The 15530-nt window shown below is 36.4% G+C and overlaps 1 long non-coding RNA gene across 1 annotated transcript in view; it reads right to left on the reverse strand.

Annotated features, from left to right (window-relative positions):
* Positions 1–1072: 1072 nt before the first annotated feature.
* The window catches only part of LOC125150432 (uncharacterized), a 219468-nt gene continuing 205010 nt past the window's right edge, over positions 1073–15530 (reverse strand). The window contains exon 4 of the long non-coding RNA XR_007146344.1: positions 1073–1147. This is a non-coding gene — a long non-coding RNA (uncharacterized LOC125150432). The remainder of the gene's footprint in view (positions 1148–15530) is intronic.

Here is a 15530-nt window from a genome sequence, read left to right on the forward strand (position 1 = left end):
ATTTGCAGAGGACTCACTTGGAGATAGTCAGTCTTTAATCACACATTCCCTCCGTATGGAAGCAGGGAGAGGTGCCCCTTTTCAATATTCCTGATATCTTCCTCCCACAGAATGAAACAAACCTCTCTTGCTGCAAACCATGGTGGAGGAACTGATATAGTTCTTCCCTACTGTGTAATGATGATCCATGATCTTGATGAAGAAAGTGTCTGGCAGCTACGTAGCCGAGTATACCCTGAGGTCAAAGAGGAGAAAGGGATCACAGTATGTTACTTTATAACAAGAAAGCATGTAACTTAAAGGAAAAAAAATGTGGATAAAGGGAACTCTCATATGCAGTGAATGAGCTGTAAATTGGTAATGTCTAGTGAAGTTGAAGGTGTATATTCCCTACAACTCAGCATCTTCTTTTCTAGCAGAGAATTTCTTCCATGTGTATACGAAGAGAAATGTTCAAGATTTCACAGCAGCACAGCACTGGTTGAAAATGGAAAGAATTAGAAATAATTGAAATGTCCATCAATAAGAGAAACAATACATTGTGGGATACAGTCACAAAATAGAATGCTATAAATATATAACAGTCAAAATAAACAAACCAGAGCAACACATACGTTAATACAGGTGATACTCACAAACATAATGTTAAGTAAAACAAAGCAATTTGCAAAATAATACCTGTAATAGGATATCATTTATATCAAGCTTAAAATTCTACAAAATTAAATTATATGTTATTAGAGATAAATGCAAGTATGGAAATATTAGAAAACCTAACTATAAATGATAAACATTGAATTAATGAGACCAGATTACCTCTGAGAAGGAGCAAAGGTAATAGAAATACCAAGGATTTTAGAGAGAACCCCAACTACAACAAAAGCAAATATGGAATAATGTGAAAGTATGAAAAAACCAGGTCCTGAGCATGATTTTTATGTTATTCAGTATTGTTGTCTGAGTTTTTGAACTACTTAATCTTGAAACATTAACTTAAAAATCTTAAACATTATATGTAGCACATTCAAGCTTGTGTATTTTTTAATGGGTATAAAAACTTGCCTTTGACGTGTATAAAAGATGAGATGCCAATCAAATGTTAGAAATAATGAATTACCACCTCAGGATTCTGTAGAAACATATGAACCTATAAAAGGAGATAAATTAGGGAAATTATGGGTTTCATTATGATAGAAGATTTTATTCTCTTATTGAATGAGAGAAATTTTATCCATTTGTAGGACTCATATTCCAGCTCTGAGTTTTACTACATATATAAACACAGGTATTTCAATTTTCTCTAATTTACCCATTTCTAAAATTGACATATTGGTTTGGTTTTTTTTTTCAGATTATTGTTGCAAAGCTCTTTGACAAGAAAAGGTAGCTTCTAAAATCGTAAGTAAAGTCAGCATATTTGTTTGGCTACTAAACCCTATGTGTGCTTTATTTCAGCAAGTAAAACTGACAGGAATGCATTCTCACCATGTCTGTCTAAGACACACTGAGGCAGTGAAGTTCGAAGGTGTTATGTTCCTGTAGATTTCTATTATAGTAAAAATCCTTGAAGCATGAGAAGTGTGTAGCCATACTGATTTTCTCCCAGCGTGCGATGCAGAATTTATATACTCTATTTCACTCCCATAAAAGAAAATCTATTGCCAAAATAATGGTCCTGCACAAATTATATATTGAAAATGATCAAATACCTCCTTTTAAAATTCCCACTTTTTATATGACATAAAAATATGAATTAGGAAACAAGAGTTTAAAGAAAAATGGTTAAAATTGTCATGCTTTTAGGATCAGTTTTTATTTTGTTAGGTATTTTACATAACTTGAATTAAATATAATTTTGAGACAATGTGTCTATTTAATTGCGTATTTTTATTAAAACATTTTTTCAACTTTTGAACTTTTATTAAAATTTTTTTCAAGTCTTCTAAATTATAGATTTCTATAATCCATTCATTTGGTACTTCTTGTAGACTTACCATGTGCAGGATGTGGAGACCAAGATGTATAAGGAACACATAATTTAGCATGTGTTGAATTTATATATTCAAAGGATTTGCCAAGTACTTTTTACTCATATACCTTATTTTATAGTAGCTCTGAAATGTAGATATTCCCATTACACTGATTTTGGCAGCTCCTCCCATCAAGTAGAGTTTATTTCCCATGACTTGAATGTGAACTTTCCTTTGGATTAGTTTTGGTCAACAGAATGCAGTACAATCGACTGTCATTTCTGAGCTCTGGTTCTAAGAAATCTTCCACTTACTTTCTCTTGGCATTCTCACCTCCATGTGGGAAAAGCTGAAGCTAGCTTACTGGAGGATGAGAAATTGTGTGGAAAGAGCCAGTTGTCCTGAGAGGTTATCCTAGATCATCTTATTGCCAGCCAACCACCAAACATGGAAAGGAACCCAGCCAAGATCAGTAAAGTTGCACCCTTGATATAAGTCTCATTGCAGATGTAGAAATAAGCCCAGCTAGCCCATAAGCCACCTAGCTTACTCATAGATTTAAGAGAACTAGGACTATCAGTTAATTATAAGACTATAATTAATAATACTGGGGGTAGCTGGGTGGCTCAGTGGGTTAAGCGTCTGACTTCGGCTCAGGTCACGACCTCAAGGTTCATGATTTCAAGCGGGATCACTGCTGTCAGTGCAGATCTGCTTTGGATCTTCTGCCCCCGCCCCCTCTGCCCCTCTCCCACTTGCACTCTCTCAAAAATAAACAAACATTTAAAAACTGCAATTAAAAATAAAAATACTAACTATATATTTGACAGTTGCTAAGAGTAAATCTTAAAAGTTCTCATTTTCTAAAAAAAAAAAAGCATTCAGAAATGCTTATTGTCTTAAGCCACTGGATTTTGGAGTGACTTGTTACACAGCAATAGTTAACTGACACACTGATCTTTAAAAAGTGATATAATTTAGATTAGAGGTGAATATTTAATCACACCTGTAAAAGTTCAAAGCTCACGTTCTTTCTATACACTGCATGGGATATAAATAATGGAGAAGTGTTATCGGCTAAAGTAGTATGGCTATTCCAAAGAGGGAAGACTAACTTTGATTGACATGATTTAAAAACCTATTACAAGGGGCGCCTGGGTGGCGCAGTCGGTTAAGCGTCCGACTTCAGCCAGGTCACGATCTCGCGGTCTGGGAGTTCGAGCCCCACGTCGGGCTCTGGGCTGACAGCTCAGAGCCTGGAGCCTGTTTCCGATTCTGTGTCTCCCTCTCTCTCTGTCCCTCCCCCGTTCATGCTCTGTCTCTCTCTGTCCCCAAAATAAATAAACGTTGGAAAAAAAAATTAAAAAAAAAAAAAACCTATTACAAGGAAGATATTCTTTGGATTGTGCCCTTAATAGTGCGAGAAGGAGGCTTGCAGTTGAAAATGAACTAAGATACAAAAGCAGGAAGGTGAAAATCATGTTCAAAGACTAGCCAATGAGGCTGTTACCCACAAAGCACAGTTGTCAGAAAAGAGCACTGGGAGATAAGGCTCCCAAAGTGGTTTTTATTCATACTAGTTCTTTTTTTCATTCATATGGAAAGAAATTTTTATTAGTTTATAAGCAGAAATAATAACTGGTTGAGTGTTTTGATTACTTTGGTTATAATTTCATCATGTTTTGAATTAAAATATACAAATGTCAAAGTGTTATTTATAATAAAAATAGGTGTTTAGAGAAGAAAATATACTTTTAAATGACTTCAATATAAATGAAAGGTTATAGATGTTAGAGAGACAACATCGGATGTGAAATTCAGCTTAGCCATTTCCTGCTTGCACCTGGACAACACCCCTAACATCCCTGAGTCCTTTTTTCCTACCCTGCACAGTGGGGACAATGAATGTGTATTTCATAGGATTGTTGGGAAAATTAGATATAAGGTATATAGAAATATCTAGCATGTAGTCAGCACGTGGTACATAGCAGTTATTTTGACAAAATTTCATAATTTAAAAACATTTCAACATTTCATGTGTTAAAAAAAAATCCCTGGGGTGCCTGGGTGGCTCAGTGGGTTAAGCATCCCACTCTTGATTTCAGCTCAGGTCGAGGTCTCACAGTCTGTGAGTTCAAGTCCCACATGGAGCTCTGTGCTGCCAGTGCAGAGTCTGCTTGGGATTCTCTCTCTCTGCCTCTCTCTCGGCTCCTCCCCACCCCCCACCCCCGCTTGTGCATACATGTGCATGCTCTCTTTCTCTGCCAAAAATAAATAAAACTAAAAAAATTAAATCTTAAAAAAAAATAAATCCCCTTAGAATCAAAGTGTCAATAGTGATCATGAATAATTTCGGTGGCGCTCATAAGTGCAGGGATTCTTCTTATTTTACTTCTGTAATTTTAGATTATATGTCAAACAGAAATACGTACACTATTATGCAATTATGGAGCCTGCAGAAACTCATCTTAATCCCTACTTCCTCTACAAGATCAAGTGCAAAATGATATATATCATGTTCCAACATCAGAAAATACTGAATTGGTGATTTTGTGGTAAGAATAAAGTGTAATATGAGTCCCTATCACACACACTTAAAGAATGAACCAGCAAATTGGAAAGGGGTAAATTAGGGGTGGGATCGCTTTCCCTTCAGAGGATTATCAGCTGCCCTTGTAAACTTGTCATTGTCTTAAGAGTTCTTATATCAGGGGGCTACAATCTACAAAGGGATAATGAGTCCACACACCAACAATCGCATACAGAACAAAACTAATGTGACTATTTATTAAAGGAGTAAAATCCAGTGCTGTATCTTTTCACAACTATTAGCAAATATATGCGAGTTTATGTTGAAACCAGTGCGCTAATGCACACCACTGAGAGTATAAATTGTAGTCATATTTTGAACACGAAGTAGCAAAAACCTTGAAAATTTTCATGTTTTTTGACCTGCTGTTGCTATTGTTGACACTCGGTATTATTTTAAGGAAAAAGTAAAAATCACATGCAAAAGTACTCATTGCTAACTTATTTATAACAGTGACAATCTGAAAGCAGTTTAATGTCTGAAAACTAAGAACTGGTTCAGTAAATACTAGGGTATCAATTTGTAGACTAGAAACCATGCAGTAAAAAAGTATTATTGTGGGGGTGCCTGGGTGGCTCAGTAGGTTAGGCATCCGACTTCTGCTCAGGTCATGATCTCATGGCTTGTGGGTTCGAGCCCTGTATCAGGCTCTGTGTTGACAACTCAGAGCCGGGAGCCTGCTTTGGATTCTGTGTCTTCCTTTCTCTCTGCCCCTCCTCTGCTTGTGCTCTCTCTCTCTCTTTCTCTCTCTCTCTCAAAAATAAATAAACATTAAAAAAAGTATTATTGTGAAGAAGAGCAACATATAAAAATGTTTATAACATAATGTCAAGTGAAAAAAAAATTAAAAAAAATTAAAATGTACACTATCCTTCCAAACACACAAAATTGTTTTCCTTTGATCAAGAGAACACAAAATGTGAAAACACAGGATTTGTTAGTGAGGTGGGATTGTAAGAGATTTTCCTTTTTATTTATTTCTTCCATTATTAGTATAATGCCTTTAGTGCTACAAATAGAAGACAGAATTAGAAATTAATAAAATGGAACTAATTACTCCTATGTCAGATCTTAGAGGCACCTATAAGTTGATTCTTTACAGTCTACCAATATCAGTGTAATTTCCTATTTCCAGAAATGCTTCATCTCCTTTCTTCAACAGTTCAATTAAATGTTCTTGTAGCTGTAAATTGACATCAACCTGAAATAAATACCATAGGAATAATAGGCTTGAATTTATGTAGTCTGCACCGTGTAGAGTTTAGAATGAATGATGAAACAATTACTCACCTCAACACTTCACTACATCTTGGATTGGGAAAAAGGAAAAAAAAACAATTCTTAAAAATGGTATTTTCAATATCTTCTGGGCCATGTTTTGAAAAAATGAGAACACCCTTTTTTAGCTGTGTGAATTTTAGCTGATTACATCATTCACATTCCACATTAAGATATAGAATTCTTTTCTTCTAAGCTTTTTAAAAGATTTATTTATTTTGAGAAAGAGAGAGAGCAGGGGAGGGGTAGAAAGAAAGGGACAGAGAGAATCCCAAGCAGGCTTCATGCTCTGCGCTGAGCCTCACAAATGTGAGATCATGACCCGAGCCAAAATCGAGAGTCAGATGCTTAACTGACTGAGCCACAGAGGCACCCTATAATTCTTTATATGAAATACAGAGCTCTTTATTTTTCTATTCACATCACAGAAGGAACCATCATAATATTGAACATTTGAAAGAATCATTTTTGTGTGTTGAATGCTGACTTTTAGGAGATTTCTATCTGAAAGCTAGCACTAACTTCTAAAAGAGATATTACTTGCTTTGAGCTTCAATGATCTTATTTGTAAGCTGAGAGCAATTTCTCTTTTTCTTCTGCTTCTCAGGAAAAGTTATAACAAACGAAAAATTAATGAAAAGAAGTGTAAATTCACTGGAAAACATAAAATAAAATTGTATTTGCTACCCCTTAGGGAGGTATTAATAAATATTGAAAACATTCTATTATAAAAAGAAAAAAAATTATATTACTGTATTCTACATATCAATTCCTTGGTCATGCAATAAATATTAATTTGGGGCCTACAGTCCCTGTGCTAGATACATGCAATACGACCATAAAAATGGCAAAGATCTTGTTCTGCAGTCCAACAGGAAGGTAGAAAAGTGAATAGGTAGTAACAGTAGAATTTGACAAACTTTATGGTAGGGTAGTATGGTAGTGCTATGGATTGAATGTTTCTATGCTCTCAAAATTCCTATGTTGACTTCCTAATCACCAATGTGATGGTATTGAGAGGTAGGTCCTTTAGGAAGTAATTAGGTTTACATGAGGTCATAGGAGCGGAAACCCCACGATGGGAGATAGAACTAAGATGGAAATAGGTACCAAGAACTGGGGTTCCACTGGAATGAATACCTAGAAATGTAGATAGAAGTGTCTTTGGAAGTAGATAGTGGGCAGAGGCTAGCAGAGTTTTGAGGTAAATGCTAGCAAAATCCAATATTGCTGTAAAAGGATTTTTAAAGGCAATTAAAATTGCCCTGGTGAGTGCTCACAATGGAAAGAGGAAAGCTATAGAGGAAGCTTCTATCTTCTTAAAAATACATTAATAATCATGTACAGAACATTGGTACAAATACAGATGGTAAAGGCCATTCTGATGAGGTCCCAGATGGAGATGAGGAACATGTTACTGGACAATAGAGAAAAGGTAATCCCTGTTATAAAGTAGCAAAGAACACCGAATTATGTTTGTGTCCTAGTGTTTTCTGGAAAATAGAACTTACAAACAATAAGATTGTATTTTTAGCTGAGATTTCTAAGCAAAGTATTGAAGGAGTGTCTTGGGTCCTCCTGACTACTTATATTAAAATATTACAGGTGAGAGATAAATTGAAGATGGAATTGGTTAGCAAAAAGAAATCAGAACATGGAGCTTTGTAAAATTCTCAGCCTGTTCATATTACAAAAAAAAAAAAAAAAGAGAGAGAGAACACCAAGGGTTTGTCATTTTTTTAATGAGATTAAATATGGGCATGAGCCACAGATCTTATTAGTCATCTTAAGAAAAGAGTAGAAATAGAACAGGGATGACATGGGGCGCCTGGGTGACTCAGTCGGTTAAGCGTCCAACTTCAGCTCAAGTCATGATCTCGCGGTTTGATTTCGAGCCCCACGTCAGGTTCTGTGCTGACAGCTCAGAGCCCAGAGCCTGCTTTGGATTCTGTGTCTCCCTCTTTCTCTCTGCCCCTCCTGCACTCATGCTCTGTCTTTCCCTCTCTCTCAAAGATAAATAAACATTAAAAAAATTTTTTTTTAAAAAGAACAGGGATGACATTATACCAGAGAAGACCCTGCCAGTTTGAACTTAAGAGGACAGAGAAAGTGGGATGAAATGAAGGAAAGTTGCTGGACTTTTTAATCCCACAGAACTGGACCATAGAGCTATTTAGCTGTGAACTTGTGCTGTCCTTCAAAACAAACAAACAAAAAACAGAGAGAGAGTGAGAGTGAGAGAGAGAGAGAGAGAGAGAGAGAGAGAGAGAGAGAGAGAGGACTCCAAGAGTGATCCAGAGATCATTAGGATGACCACCTCAACAGGCCAGATGGCCTCCAACCAAATTCTTGTTGCCATCCCAGTGGGTCTGGAGGTAAGAGCTTCAAACTAAAGAGGATTATTTTTGAGCCTTAAGGTTTAATGGAGTTTGCCTTACTGGGTTTTGGACTTAACTTGAAATCTGTCACTCCTTTATTCTTTCCCCTTTCTCCCTTTTGGAATGGGAACGTCTGGCCTATGTGTGTCCCATCATTGCTGGCATTTTGAAATGATTGCTTTCTATATATAGACCTCGTATCCTATGACCTTGTTAAACTCACTCAATTATTTGAGCTACTTTTGTGGATTCTTTGGAATTTTCTAAATAAACCAACATGTCTTCTGTGCATACATTTTTTCTATCCAGGCTACCAGTCTTTTCTATTTCTTGCTTTATTGCACTAGTCAGAACTTATAGTTTTGTGTTGATTAGGGGTAGTAAGAGTACATCCTTGTCTTCTCAATCTTAGAGGAAAAGCACTCAGTCTCTCACCATTAAGTATAATAGTAACTACAGGTTTAGATTTCGATGTTGTTTATCCTGTTAAGGAAATTCTTCTCTTTTTTAAGGTTATTTATTCATTTTGAGAGAAAAAGACAGAGAACAAGTGGGAGAGGGGCAGAGAGAGGGAGAGAGAGAATCCCAGGCAGGCTCTGCACTGTCAGCACAGAGCCCAATAGAGGGCTCAAACTCACAAACCATGAGATCATGACCTGAGCCAAAGTCGGATGCTTAACCAACTGAGCCACCCAGGAAATTCCTTTCTATTCCAGTTTTTTTTTTAAGATTTTATTTTTAAACAATCTCTTTACCCAACATGGGGCTTGAACTCACAATCCCAGGATGTTCCAGAAAATTCCTTTCTATTCCAGTTTTATTTTTTTAAAGATTTTATTTTTAAATAATCTCTATACCCAACATGGGGCTTGAACTCACAATCCCAAGATTAAGTCATACACTCTACTGACTAAACCAGCCAGGCGCCCCTATTCCTAGATTCTTATTGAATGTTAAAGTTTGGCAAATGCTTTTTCTACTGAGATAATCATGTAGGTTTTCTCAGTCTATTTATATGGCCACTTATTTTTTTTTTGTAAATTTTTTTTTTTTCAACGTTTATTTATTTTTGGGACAGAGAGAGACAGAGCATGAATGGGGGGAGGGGCAGAGAGAGAGGGAGACACAGAATCGGAAACAGGCTCCAGGCTCTGAGCCATCAGCCCAGAGCCTGACGCGGGGCTCAAACTCACAGACCGCGAGATCGTGACCTGGCTGAAGTCGGCCGCTTAACCGACTGCGCCACCCAGGCGCCCCTATATGGCCACTTAATTGCACGTGATGTCTTATCCTTTTTATATGTTTATGGGTATTTTATATATTGTTAGATTTGCTAATGTTTTGTAGTCTTCTGATAGCAGGTCTGATACTAGAATTTGTGCTGGGGCACAAATTTTTTTTTAATTTCTTGAGAGTCCAGTAATATTTTAAAGAGCATATATACATACAATATCTATCTTGTTTAGTATTTAGAAGTCCCTTCAGAATGAAGTCTCCTGATCAGTTGAGTCAGAAGTACACACCCTGCCACGTTTTGATAAGAAAACTGAGAATAAAGATGATATATAATCTGCTCACAATCCTCTAACTAGGAAGTATTATACATAGGATAATATTTTTGTATCTGCACCAAAGTCCACATTGTCTTCATAAAACCATCTTCCCATCTTCTGTTGGGTACATATAATGGGAAATATGAAGCCTTATGACATTCTTCATTCTTGCATGTGTTTTCACATTATCTTATTTGCAGGAAACCACTTGTTGATTTTATTAGGAAATCAGAATATTTTGTCTGAGCACTCAAACACAGCTTTTACTATTACCTCTGCTTACTCTTTCTTTCATACTAACCAAATTTAGATTTGCAACAGCAAGAGTTTCTACTTCTCTGTCAGGATTCCATGGCTGCTGTATTCTGGTTGTAGTCATTTTTGTAGTCATTCATGTGCTCAGCAACTAGAGAATCTAGTTTTGGTTTCCTCAAACCTATCCTGAAACCACTAGTACTTTCCTGTAATTGGTGTACATTAACATTAAAGACATAATTTGAAGGCTAGGATGAAAGATTTTTAGCCAGAGATTTTTTTCTCCTCATACCCATTTTGTCATTCAAACATCTGAGCATGTTGCATTATTGTGTGCTATTTTTTTTAAGTAATAAAAATCCACACCTAATTTGACATGATTTCTTTGGCAGTTAATAAGAACACATTATACAGTTTAATGAATCTGCAAACTAAATAATGGTTGTAGTGGGTGTGAAAATAGGGATATTTAAATGCATAAGGAAATTTAGCACACATCCCAGTGGCCATGTAAATAGACTTCTGATTCTTTTATAAATTGCAAATACTTTCTTGTGCAGAAACACACTGAAAAATATAGTCCTGCATCCATACATAGAGCTCATTATCATACCTCAGAATGCTTACTGCATGTCTATTATCCACTTCAAAGCCCCATTAAAACAGCCACTCTGTTTCAGCAGCAGCTAAACAAGTCAAAAACTAAGCCTCATTTGTCACTATTTATCCCCAGAGATTAAAGACAGCTGTATTGATGAGGTGTATTTAAGATTACATCTTCAGTTATTTTGATAAAAAGCTTTCAAATATGACCTTGTGTCATAAAAAAAATCAGTATTCAAAAGCTCATTATCAGCATAAATTCTAGAATAGACAGAGCCAAGAGGAATGTACATGAAAAAAAAATGTGGGTAATGGACATTTGGTAGATTATACTGTTAACTTGCTATAAGAAACGTAAGCCTTTTGGTGTAATAGTTATTTATTGTTATTTACAATGTACGTGTGCACGGATATCTAACATGTTCAATGCTTTACATGAAAGTAAAATAATTAACAAGATAATACATTGCTGAGAAATAGAAATTGGGCTCCAGCTTAAGACCAAGTAAAGAAAACATAACACAGAGGCTACTGACATTCAGAATGTGTCATACAACGCATTTTGAAACCTGTGGTTTTAAAAGACTGTGATAGTCTCTTCTCTTCATTTGGCTCCATCTACCCTTTATTTGGAAACCATGGACCATTGCTGTGAGGCCTATAAATGGGCAGATGGGAGCAATAGAGAAGCAAATCAGAATGTGTTATATTAAGCTTCTAGAATGAATATGAAAAGAGTGACAGTCATATGGAGATCAAATAATTTTTTGAATGCACTATGCCTGACCTTTGGATGAATGACGTGAGGTGAACTGTATGATGTCTATTTAGATGAGCATAGATCTAACCCCGTGTGTGCACATGTGCTTTCCCATGTTTAAATATAAAAATGTATCACTATCTTGATCCATTCCTCTGTATCTTTATGCAAATATAATTATTGGGAATTCAATGCACATATTTTCCAACAATATAAAAAACTTTATAAGAATGAGTCTTGAAAGAACCTTCCTAAAAATAAAGATGCATGTCACTGTTTAACCGGTGTATTTAAGCATTTCTTTCTCTTTATTTATTTTTTAAATTTGGAAGAAAGTTACCATCTTGCTTTTTCTTTTTATTTATTTATTTATTTATTTATTTATTTATTTATTTATTTATTTATTATTTATTTATTTCAATATATGAAGTTTATTGTCAAATTGGTTTCCATACAACACCCAGTGCTCATCCCAAAAGGTGCCATCCTCAATACCCATTACCCACACTCCCCTCCCTCCCACCCCCCATCAACCCTCAGTTTGTTCTCAGTTTTTAAGAGTCTCTTATGCTTTGGCTCTCTTCCACTCTAAACTCTTTTTTTTTTCCTTCCCCTCCCCCATGGGTTTCTGTTAAGTTTCTCAGGGTCCACATAAGAGTGAAACCATATGGTATCTGTCTTTCTCTGTATGGCTTATTTCACTTAGCATCACACTCTCCAGTTCTATCCACGTTGCTACAAAGGGCCATATTTCATTCTTTCTCATTGCCACGTAGTACTCCATTGTGTATATAAACCACCATTTCTTTATCCATTCATCAGTTGATGGACATTTAGGCTCTTTCCATAATTTGGCTATTGTTGAGAGTGCTGCTATAAACATTGGGGTACAAGTGCCCCTATACATCAGTACTCCTGTATCCCTTGAGTAAATTCCTAGCAGTGCTATTGCTGGGTCATAGGGTAGGTCTATTTTTAATTTTTTGAGGAACCTCCACACTGGTTTCCACAGTGGCTGAACCAACAGTGCAAGAGGGTTCCTGTTTCTCCACATCCTCGCCAGCATCTATAGTCTCCTGATTTGTTCATTGTGGCCACTCTGACTGGCGTGAGGTGATATCTGAGTGTGGTTTTGATTTGTATTTCCCTGATGAGGAGTGACGTTGAGCGTCTTTTCATGTGCCTATTGGCCATCCGGATGTCTTCTTTAAAGAAGTGTCTATTCATGTTTTCTGCCCATTTCTCCACTGGGTTATTTGTTTTTCGGGTGTGGAGTTTGGTGAGCTCTTTATAGATTTTAGATACTAGCCCTTTGTCCGATATGTCATTTGCAAATATCTTTTCCAATTCCATTGGTTTCCTTTTAGTTTTGCTGGTTGTTTCCTTTGCTGTGCAAAAGCTTTTTCTCTTCATAAGGTCCCAGTAGTTCATTTTTGCTTTTAATTCCCTTGCCTTTGGGGATGTGTCGAGTAAGAAATTGCTACAGCTGAGGTCAGAGAGGTCTTTTCGTGTTTTCTCCTCTAGGGTTTTGATGGTTTCCTGTCTCACATTCAGGTCCTTTATCCATTTTGAGTTTATTTTTGTGAATGATGTGAGAAAGTGGTCTAGTTTCAATCTTCTGCATGTTGCTGTCCAGTTCTCCCAGCACCATTTGTGAAAGAGACTGTCTCTTTTCCATTGGATGTTCTTTCCTGCTTTGTCAAAGATGAGTTGGCCATACGTTTGTGGGTCTAGTTCTGGGGTTTCTATTCTATTCCATTGGTCTATGTGTCTATTTTTGTGCCAATACCATGCTGTCTTGATGATGACAGCTTTGTAGTAGAGTCTAAAGTCTGGGATTGTGATGCCTCCTGCTTTGGTCTTCTTCTTCAAAATTCCTTTGGCTATTCGGGGCCTTTTGTGGTTCCATATGAATTTTAGGATTGCTTGTTCTAATTTCGAGAAGAATGCTCGTGCAATTTTGATTGGGATTGCATTGAATGGGTAGATAGCTTTGGGTAGTATTGACATTTTGACAATATTTATTCTTCCAATCCATGAGAACGGAGTGTTTTTCCATTTCTTTATATCTTCTTCAGTTTCCTTCATAAGCTTTCTATAGTTTTCAGCATACAGATCTTGTACATATTTCGTTAGATTTATTCCTAGGTATTTTATGCTTCTTGGTGCAATTGTGAATGGGATCAGTTTCTTTATTTGTCTTTCTGTTGCTTCATTGTTAGTGTATAAGAAAGCAACTGATTTCTGTACATTGATTTTGTATCCTGAAACTTTGCTAAATTCCTGTATCAGTTCTAGTAGACTTCTGGTGGAGTCTATCGGATTTTCCATGTATGATATCATGTCATCTGCAAAAAGTGAAAGCTTAACTTCATCTTTGCCAATTTTGATGCCTTTGATTTCCTTTTGTTGTCTGATTACTGATGCTAGAACTTCCAACACTATGTTAAACAACAGCGGTGAGAGTGGACATCCCTGTTGTGTTCCTGATCTCAGGGAAAAAGCTCTCAGTTTTTCCCCATTGAGGATGATGTTAGCTGTGGACTTTTCATAAATGGCTTTTATGATCTTTAAGTATGTTCCTTCTATCCCAACTTTCTCGAGGGTTTTTATTAAGAAAGTTTGCTGGATTTTGTCAAAGGCCTTTTCTGCATCGATTGACAGGATCATATGGTTCTTCTCTCTTTTTTTGTTAATGTGATGTATCACGTTGATTGATTTGCAATGTTGAACCAGCCCTGCATCCCAGGAATGAATCCCACTTGATCATGGTGAATAATTCTTTTTATATGCTGTTGAATAAGATTTGCTAGTATCTTACTGAGAATTTTTGCATCCATATTCATCAGGGATATTGGCCTGTAGTTCTCTTTTTTTACTGGGTCTCTGTCTGGTTTAGGAATCAAAGTAATACTGGCTTCATAGAATGAGTCTGGAATTTTTCCTTCCTTTTTGTATTTCTTGGAATAGCTTGAGAAGGATAGGTATTATCTCTGCTTTAAACGTCTGGTAGAACTCCCCTGGGAAGCCATCTGGTCCTGGTCTCTTATTTGTTGGGAGATTTTTGATGAGTGATTCAATTTCTTCGCTGGTTATGGGTCTGTTCAAGTTTCTATTTCCTCCTGATTGAGTTTTGGAAGCGTGTGGGTGTTTAGGAATTTGTCCATTTCTTCCAGGTTGTCCAGTTTGTTGGCATACAATTTTTCATAGTATTCCCTGATAATTGTTTGTATCTCTGAGGGATTGGTTGTAATAATTCCACTTTCATTCATGATTTTATCTATTTGGGTCATCTCCCTTTTCTTTTTGAGAAGCCTGGCTAGAGGTTTGTCAATTTTGTTTATTTTTTCAAAAAACCAACTCTTGGTTTCGTTGATCTGCTCTACAGTTTTTTTAGATTCTATATTGTTTATTTCTGCTCTGATCTTTATTATTTCTCTTCTTCTGCTGGGTTTAGGCTGTCTTTGCTGTTCTGCTTCTATTTCCTTTAGGTGTGCTATTACATTTTGTATTTGGGATTTTTCTTGTTTCTTGAGATAGGCCTGGATTGCAATGTATTTTCCTCTCAGGACTGCCTTTGCTGCGTCCCAAAGCGTTTGGATTGTTGTATTTTCATTTTCATTTGTTTCCATATATTTTTTAATTTCTTCTCGAATTGCCTGGTTGACCCATTCATTCTTTAGTAGGATGTTCTTTAACCTCCATGCTTTTGGAGGTTTTCCAGACTTTTTCCTGTGGTTGATTTCAAGCTTCATAGCATTGTGGTATGAAAGTATGATTGTGGTATGCATGGTATGATTTCAATTCTTGTATACTTATGAAGGGCTTTTTTGTGACTCAGTATGTGATCTATCTTGGAGAATGTTCCATGTGCACTCGAGAAGAAAGTATATTCTGTTGCTTTGGGATGCAGAGTTCTAAATATATCTGTCAAGTCCATCTGATCCAATGTATCATTCAGGGCCCTTGTTTCTTTATTGACCGTGTGTCTAGATGATCTATCCATTTCTGTAAGTAGAAAATTAAAGTCTCTACAATTACCACATTCTTATCAATAAGGTTGCTTATGTGTCTGAGTAATTGTTTTATATATTTGGGGGCTCCGGTATTCGGCGCATAGACATTTATAATTGTTACCTCTTC

This window comes from Prionailurus viverrinus, chromosome D4, assembly GCF_022837055.1.
Source record: "Prionailurus viverrinus isolate Anna chromosome D4, UM_Priviv_1.0, whole genome shotgun sequence".
Classification (NCBI taxonomy): Eukaryota; Metazoa; Chordata; class Mammalia; order Carnivora; family Felidae; genus Prionailurus; species Prionailurus viverrinus.